Here is a 12,089-nt window from a genome sequence, read left to right as displayed (position 1 = left end):
TAATGGTTAAGATAGGATAAAGTCTGCTGCTATGCCCAACACTAGCTAATACCTTCCATGTTACTATCTTCCTCAATTTCAAGTCCAGGCTTGGAGGAGTGTGGTTTGGACCATGATCCTGTGTTCATACCCACAGTGAAAACACAAGATTCAGGAAGAGGTATAAGGGCAGGAAATGGAAGAGCCTGGGGACCTATGAAACCTTATGATTAATGAGGCCATATTCCAGACATAGTCCATTTGAGAGCAGCTTCTGTGGCTTCCCGTTTCTTTATCTGGGTGTGGTGTCTCTATGGTGTTAGCACCTACCCTCACCACTAGAGGAGTGGAGAGGATCACATTGTAGGGCCCTTTCCAGATTAGTTCCAGTGTCCCTTTGGCTGCTCACTTGAGACAGAAGATACCATTCTTCTTAAGCTAGGTGAAAGTGGTGGTGGATTCAGAGGTGGGCTGGGTATCTCAGATAATTCAGTATGGAGAACTGGAGGGACCTTAGTGCCTTGATAGAGGAATGGTTAGAGAGTTTTGTCAAATGCTTGTCTCTGAGCCTGGGAATCAGGTGGGGAATTCTTCCAAATATAATCTCAAAGCTGGTTAACCCCTCCCTCTACTGGGTAGAGTAAACTGAGGCAAAGTAAAGGAGGAGGCCTATCCATCATTCTCTTTTCGAGAATTTTGTTAAAGTTTCCTTTTTTGTTCTGATCATTCTTTCTGCCAGCTCAGAACTCTGAGGTGTAGTGCACAGTGAAGTTTTTGCTCTATGTCTAAAGTCATAGCTATTAATTAAGAGGGTTTTTGGTATGAATATCAGGCCGTTGTTGGATGGATGCTAATGTTAGACAGAAGCCAAATCAGAGCGTCTCTTCATGCCTTAGTTTTTAGCTACAATTGGAACAGTTTCAGTCTAGGTGGGGAACACTTCAACCCACTAAAAGATGGTATTTCCAAGAAAGTTGCAAGTATTTTTATTGTCACCAACAAGCCAGATCTTGGTGAAAGTCAAAGTCAAAGTTTTCAAAGTTTGACAGGGTGCTGTTCTCTCGTTTTCATCTTTTACTTGGTAAGTACTCTCTGATTTTGTTTCCCTTCAGCACTAACAGAGATAGCCCACCTTAGTGTGTTCCATATAGGTATAACATACCTTGTTCTAAACAAGACAGACACTTGTAGTGTCCAGATGAGTAGCCTGCTTAATGCTACAAGTATCAGCAGTATCTTGACACAGCAAACTTGTTTGCATTGTTAGTAAGATAGAAGCAGTCTCTATAGATCTTTGACCAGTGTGCCATCATGTGGCTACAGGTTGCAATCATTTGGACTGACATGTCATGGGGAATTTCCATGGCCCCAACATTTGGGTAAAACCCCCTTTGTCATTTGTATCATGGAGTGAAAATGAGAAGGTTTTGAGGCGTCTTTAAGTTCTAGGACTGGAGCCAATTTCAGGGATATTTTAAAGCCTTGAATGTTTTTTGTTTAGACTCAGTCAAGATCAGGGACTTAGTTCCCGTGATTTGTGCTTGTGTATAGAGGAATTTCTGTTTCAAAGAGCTCTTGTATCTACAGCCTAAAATACTGAGCTACATCTAGGAATTCTAGAATCTGTATCTTAGTCTTTGCAGTTGGAATCTGTAGGATGGCAACAATCCTGCTGAGAAAGTCTCTTTTTCCCTCTCTTCAGCTTGTATCCAAGAGAGGTAGCCTTCTATAAATTTGGCCTTTTTTAGACAACATTCTATAGCCCAAGGTCTGTGACTCCTGTAATAGTCCCTCAATGGCCCTTTTATAAACTATTTTCCCACTAAACTTTTGATGGAAGGGCAGGAGTTCAGCATTTTGTGTCTATACAAACAGGGTTGTAGAGTTTTTGAAATTCTTTGTCAATCCTGATCCAGGTAAGTTTTTCACTGTAGACCTCTCTCTGGGTTTGTGAATTTAAAAGCAAAGATGAGTTGACTCACTTCTTCAAATGTGAGGCTGAATAATACATCATTCAGGACCAGGAGAGTGTACACCTTTTTCTCTGGAGGAATCAGATTCATGAGATTCAGAGGTCCCAGGTTTCTTTACAGGTAAGGATGACTGTCAGACAGACCATCAGAATGCCTGTCTCTTCTCACCTGGCCATGTGGGCATTAACTTTCCCTTTAACTTCCACAGTCATTGGGTATTGTTTTATCTGGAGAGAGGTATCTGAACCTGTTAGGTGATCAATTATAGGAACTTGGTGCTGGGCCAGTGCTGTGGTGTTGTTTTCTCTGACAGAGGTCAAGACAATAAAATTCTGCTGGATATCTGTAAGTCTGTATCTCACTACGAGAGAAAGTGGCTTTCAGTTTATGCAAAAGGACTCATCCCACTCAGTTCCTTGTTGTTAATCACACTTTGAGCTACCTCCAGCAACCAGGACCTAATTATACGTTAGATTCTTTGAATTTCCTTAACATTTTCTAATATCTGTTTCCAGCTAGGTGACAAAGGGCATCTTGTTAGGAGCTGTCTTTCACCATTGAAAAAGTACTTAGTAAAAGTTATATAAAGTTCTTTGGTCAACTTGGGCAGAGACTCGACAAATGATACAGGACTTGACAATTAAACTATTTTTTTTCTTTTCAAAATTCCTTAAAGATATCTTTATCCCTAGAAAGCAAAAAGGAAAAGAGAATATAGATATGAGATAGATCATCGAATCTACTCTGAGAAAAATGATAGAGAAATAATAGGATAAATAGGTAGATCACTGAATCTACACTGATCAAGATGGCTGGGGGTGAGGTTGGAGTGACTCTCGGGCAGCCACATCTTTCCCGACAGGATCTCGCACATTGGATGTTACCAAGTTGACACCACTTTCACATGAAGTTATCAGCAGACAAGCTACAATTAATATTGGTACAATTGGTCATGTAGCTCATGGGAAGTCCACTGTGGTAAAGGCTATTTCTGGAGTTCACACCGTCAGATTCAAAAATGAACTAGAAAGAAATATTACCATCAAGCTTGGATATGCTAATGCTAAGATTTATAAACTTGATGACCCAAGTTGTCCTAGACCAGAATGTTACAGGTCATGTGGAAGTAGTACACCAGATGAGTTTCCTACAGACATTCCAGGGACCAAATGGAACTTCAAATTAGTCAGACATGTTTTCTCTGTTGACTGTCCTGGCCATGATATTTTGATGGCTACGATGCTGAACGGCGCAGCAGTGATGGACGCAGCTCTTCTGTTGATAGCTGGTAATGAATCATATTCTCAGCCTCAGACTTCTGAACACCTGGCTGCCACAGAAATCATGAAACTCAAGCATATTTTGATCTTACAAAATAAAATTGATCTGGTAAAAGAAAGTCAGGCTAAGGAACAATATGAGCAGATTCTCGCATTTGTACAAGGAACAGTAGCAGAAGGAGCACCAATTATTCCCATTTCTGCTCAGCTGAGATATAATATTGAAGTCGTCTGTGAGTACATAGTGAAGAAAATACCAGTGCCCCCAAGAGACTTTACTTCAGAACCCTGTCTCATTGTTATCAGGTCATTTGATGTCAACAAACCTGACTGTGAAGTTGACGACCTTAAGGGAGGTGTAGCTGGTGGTAGTATTCTGAAAGGAGTGTTAAAGATAGGCCAGGAGATAGAAGTGAGACCTGGTATTGTTTCCAAAGATAGTGAAGGAAAACTCATGTGTAAACCAATCTTTTCCAAAATTGTATCACTTTTTGTGGAACATAATGATCTTCAGTATGCTGCCCCAGGTGGTCTCATTGGAGTTAGCACAAAGATCGACCCCACTTTGTGCAGAGCTGACAGAATGGTGGGACAAGTGCTTGGTGCAGTTGGAGCTTTACCTGAAATATTCACAGAACTGGAAATTTCCTATTTCCTGCTTAGACGTCTTCTGGGCGTTCGAACTGAAGGAGACAAGAAAGCAGCAAAGGTCCAAAAGCTGTCTAAGAATGAAGTCCTTATGGTCAACATAGGATCCCTGTCAACAGGAGGAAGAGTTAGTGCTGTCAAGGCTGATTTGGGCAAGATTGTTTTGACTAATCCTATGTGCACAGAAGTAGGAGAAAAAATTGCCCTTAGCCGAAGAGTTGAGAAACATTGGCGTTTAATTGGTTGGGGTCAGATAAGAAGAGGAGTGAACATTAAGCCAACTGTAGATGATGACTGAAGAATCCAAGTTAAACAATGCCTTGGGATGGAATTGGGATTTCTTTTAATATCTAGGGGTATATTTTCAAAGCAATACTAGGGAATTAATTTCGTAGCTCATTACCTTAGTAGTAGCTGTAAGAATATTCTCATATTTTGGTGATAAATTTAACCTCAACTTCTAATATAGGGCCTACAAGTAAATGTCAAAATACATACTATATTGGGTTGAATCTACATTTTAGCAGAGGTTAAACATTCTAAAATGATGTCTGATTTGTCAATGAGTGAAAGTTTGAAGTGAAACTTAACTACAACCAGCCTTTGCTATAGCACACATATCATGAACCTATCGAAAATGAAACCGGTCTCTTTTTCATGATTTCATCTGTGAGTGGCTCCATGGTGAAGGACAGTTGTTACTGTCAAAAACAAGGGCCCACACTTTCCGTGACCCACTCCCTTTATTGGATCTTCTCTTATCTGAAATTGGAAGGAAAGGAAGACCAGTGAGCTCAAACGAGCAAGGCTCTTAAAAATTGAGTGCTCAGTCCCTTGCCACAGGTGACCCTTTGCTATTAGCTTTTTCCTGGATGGGACCAGGAGAATTCAGCACCAGAAGGTGTCGCCCTCTTCCAGTGCCCCGAGACTGTGTCTTTCTTATTTACACCTAAAAATCTCAGTCTTCCCTCACCAACAAATAGTATTATAATGATGGATGATTGATAGTTGACAAAGTTCTGTCCAGGTTGTTTCCTGGGGTCTTTGTTTTAGTAACAGAGTCTCCTGCATGACGAACAAGCACCTGCTGACTACTGCCCCTAGCTGTAGTAGTTGGTAGGATTATGGTATAAATTATGCTATTAGTAATCTTTGAGTCTTGGAAGAGATAAAGACTGTTCAAAAGCAGAGTATGTTGGTTCTAAGTCTATCCCCCATGTGCCTGCAATTTTCCTGTGCTGTGTTTTTGAATTAATCGTGATTTTGCTTAATTAGATGTTCTATTAGAGCAGTGATTTCCAACTCTAGCTGACATGAGAATTGCTGGGGAATTAAAAAAAAAAGCCAGGCAGTGGTAGTGGTAGTAGTGCATAATAACTTTAATCCCAGCACTATGGAGGCAGAGGCAGCCAGCCTGGTCTACAGAGTGAGTTCCAGGAAGGTCAGGGCTACACAGAGAAACCCTGTCTCAAAAAACTTGGGGGGGAACAACTCCCCAGTGTTGAAAGAAGTTTAGGGGGTTGAGAAATACACATACTGAATAGTGTCACTGGCTTTTGGTAGTTTGATATTTGACACTCTTGTTTGCTTTTCTTTTGATTTGCATAAAAATGGGATTTAATTCCACAATTAGTGTGTTGTGATCTTTTGCATACTGAAGCTGCCTTATAGAGGTGTAGACCTGTGGCTGTGAGTTTTTAAGAGTTTTGAGGAAACTATTGACTTTAGGTATTTGATTGACTCTGAAGGATTGTATTGTAGCATGAAGAACACATTTAAATAAAACAAGTTTCTGAGTCAAGCATTAATTAAAAAAAGAAATAATAGGATAAATAGGTAGATCACTGAATCTACACTGAAAAGAAAAGGGGGAAGATATAAAAATGACAAAACGTAGACTACTGAATCCATTATGAAAAGAAAAAAGAGAGAATATGGTTATGATAAGATAAAAGGGGAGATTATGGAATCTGCTTTTAAAAAGGAGCTACTTGTTTTTAATAAGAAAAATAATGAAAATTTTTTGTCTTAATGAAAATTTTTTTGTCTGAGTTTATCAAATGTTACTGGACTGGACATTGTTATATATTAATGGAGTTTTTTATCTGAATCTGTCAAATGTTAATGGACTAGACATCAATAATATAATCTTGACTGTGTATATTGTATATACTTACTGGATATAATTTGTCTTGTATTAGTTATAAGCTTTTTTAAATTTTAGACAAAAAGAGAGGAAATGTGGTATTGTATTCCCCCAAATATTGTGCACTCTAATAAACTTATCTGGGGTCAGAGACAGAGCAGCCACAATATTAAACATAAAGGTTAGTCAGTGGTAGCACATGCCTTTAATCTTAGCATTCCAGAGGAAGAAATCCATGTGTTCAAACATACAGCCAAGCATGGTGACTCATGCCTTTAATCTCATAAAGTGAACCTTTAATCCCAGGGTGTGGTGGTAGAAAGCAGAAAGGTACATAAGGCGTGAGGACCAGAAACTAGAAGCATTTGGCTGGTTAAACGTTTGGCTGGTTAAGCATTCAGGATTTTGAGCAGCAGTTCAGCTGAGAACCATTGGGATGAAAACACAGAAGCTTCCAGTCTGAGGAAACATGACCAGCTGAGTTGGCCAGGTGAGGTTAGCTGTGGCTTGTTCTGTCTCTCTGATCTTCCAGTGTTCACCCCAATAACTGGCCTCAGGTTTGATTTTATTAATAAGACTAAGATTCATGCTACAATTAGACAGAGGAAAATCTGTTTGGACCAAGCTGTGTTGTCTGGCAGAAATCACCCTGGAAAGAACCATGGGGAGTTTTCTACCTTTATTTCATTTTTTTTTTAAAGAGAGAATTCTGGTTTTGAGTTTTCAAATTATATGGATCACTGAATAACAAAAAAGACTTAAATCATGAAAGAGAAATGAGTAGGAATTTCTCTTTTCCTTCAGTCTCAGACCGGGGGAACTCCCCCCTTTTGCAAGAATGCTTAGAGCAAGCTGAAAGTGGAGGGAATGCTCCCCTGGGGAAACTACTCCACCCTCACTTTTTGTATCCTCATTAGATGTCAGAGGCCACAGATCAGAGGCCTGAATCCTCAGCATGTCCACACAGGGACAAGCCTGGACTCTGAGTAGGAGTCAAGCAACAAAACAAAAAAGAGAAAGTGTTCCTGCTCCTAGTGTGGGAGAGGTGGAACTGTTTGATTGTTTGTTTCCCTGAGGTAACTATCAGAATCAAAAGGATTTTGGTCCCCAACAGGAGAAGGCACAGGTCTTAAGTCAGGGTGCAGGAGGGTGTCACACCAGTGAAAGACATAGGTGAATACAGGGAAACAAAACTGTTGCAATACATAGATGGACACACACACACACACACACTAAAAGCAACCTGGGCTGGCCACCACACATTCATACACTGAACAGACCAAGGGAACCCCATGTCATCTCACATGGTTCCTGGACACTTGGCCAGCAGTCATCTCTGACTTCTCTCTTATGTGTCCAAACTTAAAGTACCTTCATCAGAATTACCTGCGGAGGTGACAGACCAAGAGACTTTCTAGTTTGTTTCATTTTGGGGGTGAAGGTGTCAGATTCCTCAGATTCCTTAAGCAGAAATTGATCAAAGGACATTCTGGATACATGGACCTCTGCCTGCAAACCCCCTATGAATTCCTTTATCCCTGCACTCTTCCTTGCTCTAAGGAGCTCTGAGACACTTTATATCCAGAGGTCTTGCTCTGATACCTTGGTGGACCCTAAAGAAACATTGTGGATACTGACCATAGAACACTGCTTGGACATGAGTTCAAGGCAATAGAAAGTCTTTATTGCTGGCTTAGAACTATACTAGGTGCTCACGATCACAGTTCAGCCCTGAAATGTTATCAGGGTGAGCTATTAAGCACAAAAAATCATCTCTGGGTTGATACATTTCAATTAACAAGACAAGTTAGCCAGAAGCAGAACTACTCAAGTCAAAAGTAAGTTAGTACATTTAGAGACATTACAGAACAATGGACTTTGATAAATTATGTCTTTGTTTTCATTTTGGGCAGGTGGTGCTTTCTATGTGCTGAGTTTTACAGGCTTAATAACACCTCTATTGCTGAATCAGTTGTGCTAAGGGCTGAGGGACTACTAAGTTTTGAGCTCCTGTTACAGTAGTTGAACTATGAAAGTTACCCAGTGGGGATGAAAATTATAGTAAAGTAGCATCCTGATATCTCCCTATTCTATGACTCAGCTAAATATTGTCTTTAACAATACCATCTTTCCATGAAGTTCTGAAAGAACAAATAACATATTTATGTAAAAATACTTTATTAGTATTTGAAAATTTTCAAATAATATATCTCAGCCACATTAATCCCTGACTCTTCCAACCAAATCCTTCAAATTTACTCTCTCAGCCCCTCTTCATGTTACTTCTCTTAAATTGAAAATATGTTGCAACATTTGTCCTGGCCTCTGTCTCATAACAGTTTTTTGACCTGCCTTCTTTGAAGTTTCCTGGTGTTTAGGTTAAGGTATTGTAAATGTATTAATTGGGGTCAGACAATCTGCAGTTGGTTAAACAGTATATTATTACAAGTTAGGGCATTCTGTAATGGTCTGTGTCTACCATATAAAAAAGCATCTTTATACTGGGGGAGAGCTATACTATTTGTGGATATAAGGTTAAGTTTAGATTATAGTTAGAGATTATACTAGTTAGAAAACTGACAGTAGTAGGTTCTTCACTAGAGTCCATGCCTTCTGCTACAGGTAGTTGTCAAAATGTACAAGCACAGTTACAGGCAAAGCATCCTTCCTATCCCATCATGCCTTAAGCCCAATTTAGTAACTGTGAGTTATCCAAGGCTCTAAGTGTCATGATTACACCTATCAGAATATCTGACTCTGCTTACTCTTGTTGTCATTCATTGTCCAAAAGATGGATAGGATTACTGGTAGCTTTTCAACATTGTGAGGTTGTATGACTCCTTCTGTAACACTGGGAGCCAGTCCTTAGTAGGGAAGCTTCCTGGTAAATACAGATTGATCCTTTCACCTACTGTTTGAAGTATATGATGTGTTCAGCAATAAGATCTTACCTACTTTATCTAAAAGGCGTGAAAGTCTTGGGCAGCAGTCTATTTTTGGAGGAAGTCTCTTGGACTCCCCTAAGAATTACAATTCAAAAACAGGTTTCCATTGCCTGGCAATTGTTTTTTAAATTATTATTTTATGGTATTCTGATGAAACCTATTTTTCTGAATGTCAGGTATTAACAACAAAATAAGGAATATCTCAGAAGTTAAAAATGCTCCAGGTCCAAGTGAGGTTATCTGAGTCCAGATCCACAAAAAAATTCTTGAGTCAACATGTGTAATCTAGGGATCGTGAGGAGGAGAGGAGACTTAAACATGAGAAGCCCTGGAAATATGCAATAAAGATATTCTGACATATACAAGGGGAAGAGTAGAGCCTTTGTTAAAAGGAAAAGTAAGGTCAGGACTTCTTGTGGAGGTTGTCCTCTGTCTTAGACTCATAACATTTAATTCCAACATTTTCACACACAATGGCACATACATAAATGGTACAAAAGTAATGTTAACTCACACAAATATAATATTGTAAAAGTATCAAAACTATTTATAAAGACAAACCACATTAATTCAGTGGTATTCTTTGATTAAAATATTATTTTGCGCATGTAGATCTCATCCATTTCTCCATCACTGGGTGATCTGAGTCTGGGTGACCTCACTCAGGATGATATCTTTTATTTCCATCCATTTACCTGAAAACCTCATGATGTCATTGTTTTTCTCTACTGAGTAGTATTCTATTGTGTATATTTACCACATAATGGAGGGCAAGGAACGGGGGTGGGGGATGAGAGCTTATAAGAGCAGGAGGTTCGAGCTGGAATGGGAACAGTTTGGGAGAGAAAGGAAAGAGATACCATGATAAATGAAGACACCATGTGAATAGGGAGAAGCAGAGTGCTAGGGAGGTTCCCAGGAATCCACAAGGATGACTCCATTATAGACTACTGGCAATAGTCAAGAGGGTGCCTGAGCTGGCATACTCTGATGATCGGATGGCTGAATACCCTAACTCTCATCATAGAATCATCATCCAGTGACTGATAGAAGCCGATGCAGAGATCCACAGACAGGCCCCAGGTGGAGCTCTAGGAGTCCAATCAATGAAAGAGAGGAGAGATTCCATGAGCAAGGGATATCTAGACCATGACTGGAAAAAGTACAGAGACAACTAACAAAACTAGTAGAAACACATGAACTGTGGACCAATAGCTGAGGAGCCCCCATGGTACTGGACTAGGTCCTCTGGATAAGTGAGACAGTTATTTAGCTTGAACTGTATAGGGGGCCAACAGGTGGTGGGATTGGTACTTGTCCCTAGTGCAGGAGCCGGCTCTTTATAACCTAGTGCTCATGGTGAGACACTTTGTGTAACCTTGGTGCAACAAGGAGGGTCTTGGACCTGCCTCAACTGAATGTACCAGGCTCTGCTGACTCCCCATGGGAGAACTTGCCTTGGAGGAGGTGGGAATGGGGGGATGAGTTGGGAGGAAGGCTGGGAGGAGGGAGGAGGAAGGACAGGGGAATCTGTGGTTGTTATGTAAAATGAATAGAAAAATCTGTTAATAAAAATATCTGAAAAAAGATATTATTTTGAAGAAGGTATGAGTCTAGTTGAAGAAAGAGAAGAGAGATTTTATGAGCAAAAGGCATCAAGATCATGTTGGAGAAACATACAGAGACAACCAAAACAATCTAGTAGGAACTCATGAAACGTGGACCAATAACTGTGGAGCCTCCATGGGACTAGACTTGGCCCTCTCATAGGAGAGACAGTTGTGTAACTTGACCTGCTTAAGCAGCCCCATAGCAGTGGGATCAGGATCCATTCCTGGTACATAGGAAGGCTTTTTGGAGCACAGTGTCTACGGTGGTACACCTTACATAGCCTTTGTGCAGGTGTGGGGGTGGCTTGAACCTGCCTCAACTGAATGTGTCAAGCTTTGCTAACCCCACTAGTATTTCTAATCTCCTCTACATGACTTGAAAATTGGGATAGAGTAGCATGCAAAGTATATAAGACTTTGGATAATGCTTTGTTTGTCTTGACAAAGTTGACAAAATCCTACATGCTGTGTTCCTCCTTCTCACTGGTGCTGTGTATGGGGGCCACATTGTTTGGGCCAGCATATCAACTGTTCTTATCTTGTACACGTGCAAGTAGAGAATGCAACACATGCCCAGGACCAAAACTTCCCCAAGATCTTCCACTGACTCCAAGGCTATCAAAACTATCCTTCTTCAGATGAGTACCTTTGTGTTCTTTTATATAATCACTTGCCTCTTTCAATTGTTTCTGGTTTTCTTGAATAATCCTACCTGGTTCCTGGCAAACACAACCATAGTCATCTCTCAGTGTTTCCGAGCTGTGAGTCACTTTCTGCTCATGCACCACAATTCCATAGCATCCAACCACTGTGTTCCCTGGATGAGAAATTTATAAGAACCTGATATGATTAAAAACATGAACTGAAGCACCGTACATGGTTTTTTATTAATCCCTTATGCCTTGGAAGGGTATGCACATTGTGGGCAAAAAACACAAGAACATTGTTAAGCATTTATAAACTTCTGTATTGCAATATGTGTATGTGCTTTTATGCATTTGTATTTAAGTAAGTGCACAAAAACGCTCACTCAGATTGTGTTTACCCTACTTAATGCAATGTATTTGTCAAGTTATTGGTGACATATTGTAATCTACAAAGGCTGAATAAAAAACAAAATTGCAAAATTTAGATTTCTGAAAAAAAAGTTACTGTGACCATGATAAATAGACTAACAAGTCCAACTATGTTTATGTTTTTTGGTACGTTTGGTGATTAGCTTGTTAAATAAAACTTACTTCTCCTTGCTCTGATTCTATTCTTTTATCATTATCCGTATTTTTTTGAGAGCCCCATCCAATTGAATGCTATCAAACAGTATTTGATAGGAGCAACTGGAAATTGTCATGTTTTATATAGCAGTGGAATCAGATAGAAAACTTATGATCTAATGTCTGTTTTTTACACTTCTTCAAATTCCATCTATTTATTTTTTATTGTTAATGCCTGTTGATAATTACACATTCTGTGTTTAAAACCTTATTCTGAAAGTCCAATTGTGTTCTGCA

The 12,089-nt window shown here is 39.7% G+C and overlaps 2 pseudogenes; both read left to right on the top strand.

The window, feature by feature from the left end:
• Positions 1–2,760: 2,760 nt before the first annotated feature.
• Positions 2,761–4,570, top strand: LOC131894493 (eukaryotic translation initiation factor 2 subunit 3, X-linked-like; annotated as a pseudogene).
• A 379-nt stretch (positions 4,571–4,949) lies between these two features.
• LOC131903748 (vomeronasal type-1 receptor 2-like) lies at positions 4,950–11,417 on the top strand (annotated as a pseudogene).
• The last annotated feature ends 672 nt before the right edge of the window (positions 11,418–12,089 follow it).

Source organism: Peromyscus eremicus, chromosome 1, assembly GCF_949786415.1.
Source record: "Peromyscus eremicus chromosome 1, PerEre_H2_v1, whole genome shotgun sequence".
Taxonomy (NCBI): domain Eukaryota; kingdom Metazoa; phylum Chordata; class Mammalia; order Rodentia; family Cricetidae; genus Peromyscus; species Peromyscus eremicus.
Note: the sequence above shows the minus strand (reverse complement) of the source record. Positions and strands in the feature narration are given on the sequence as shown.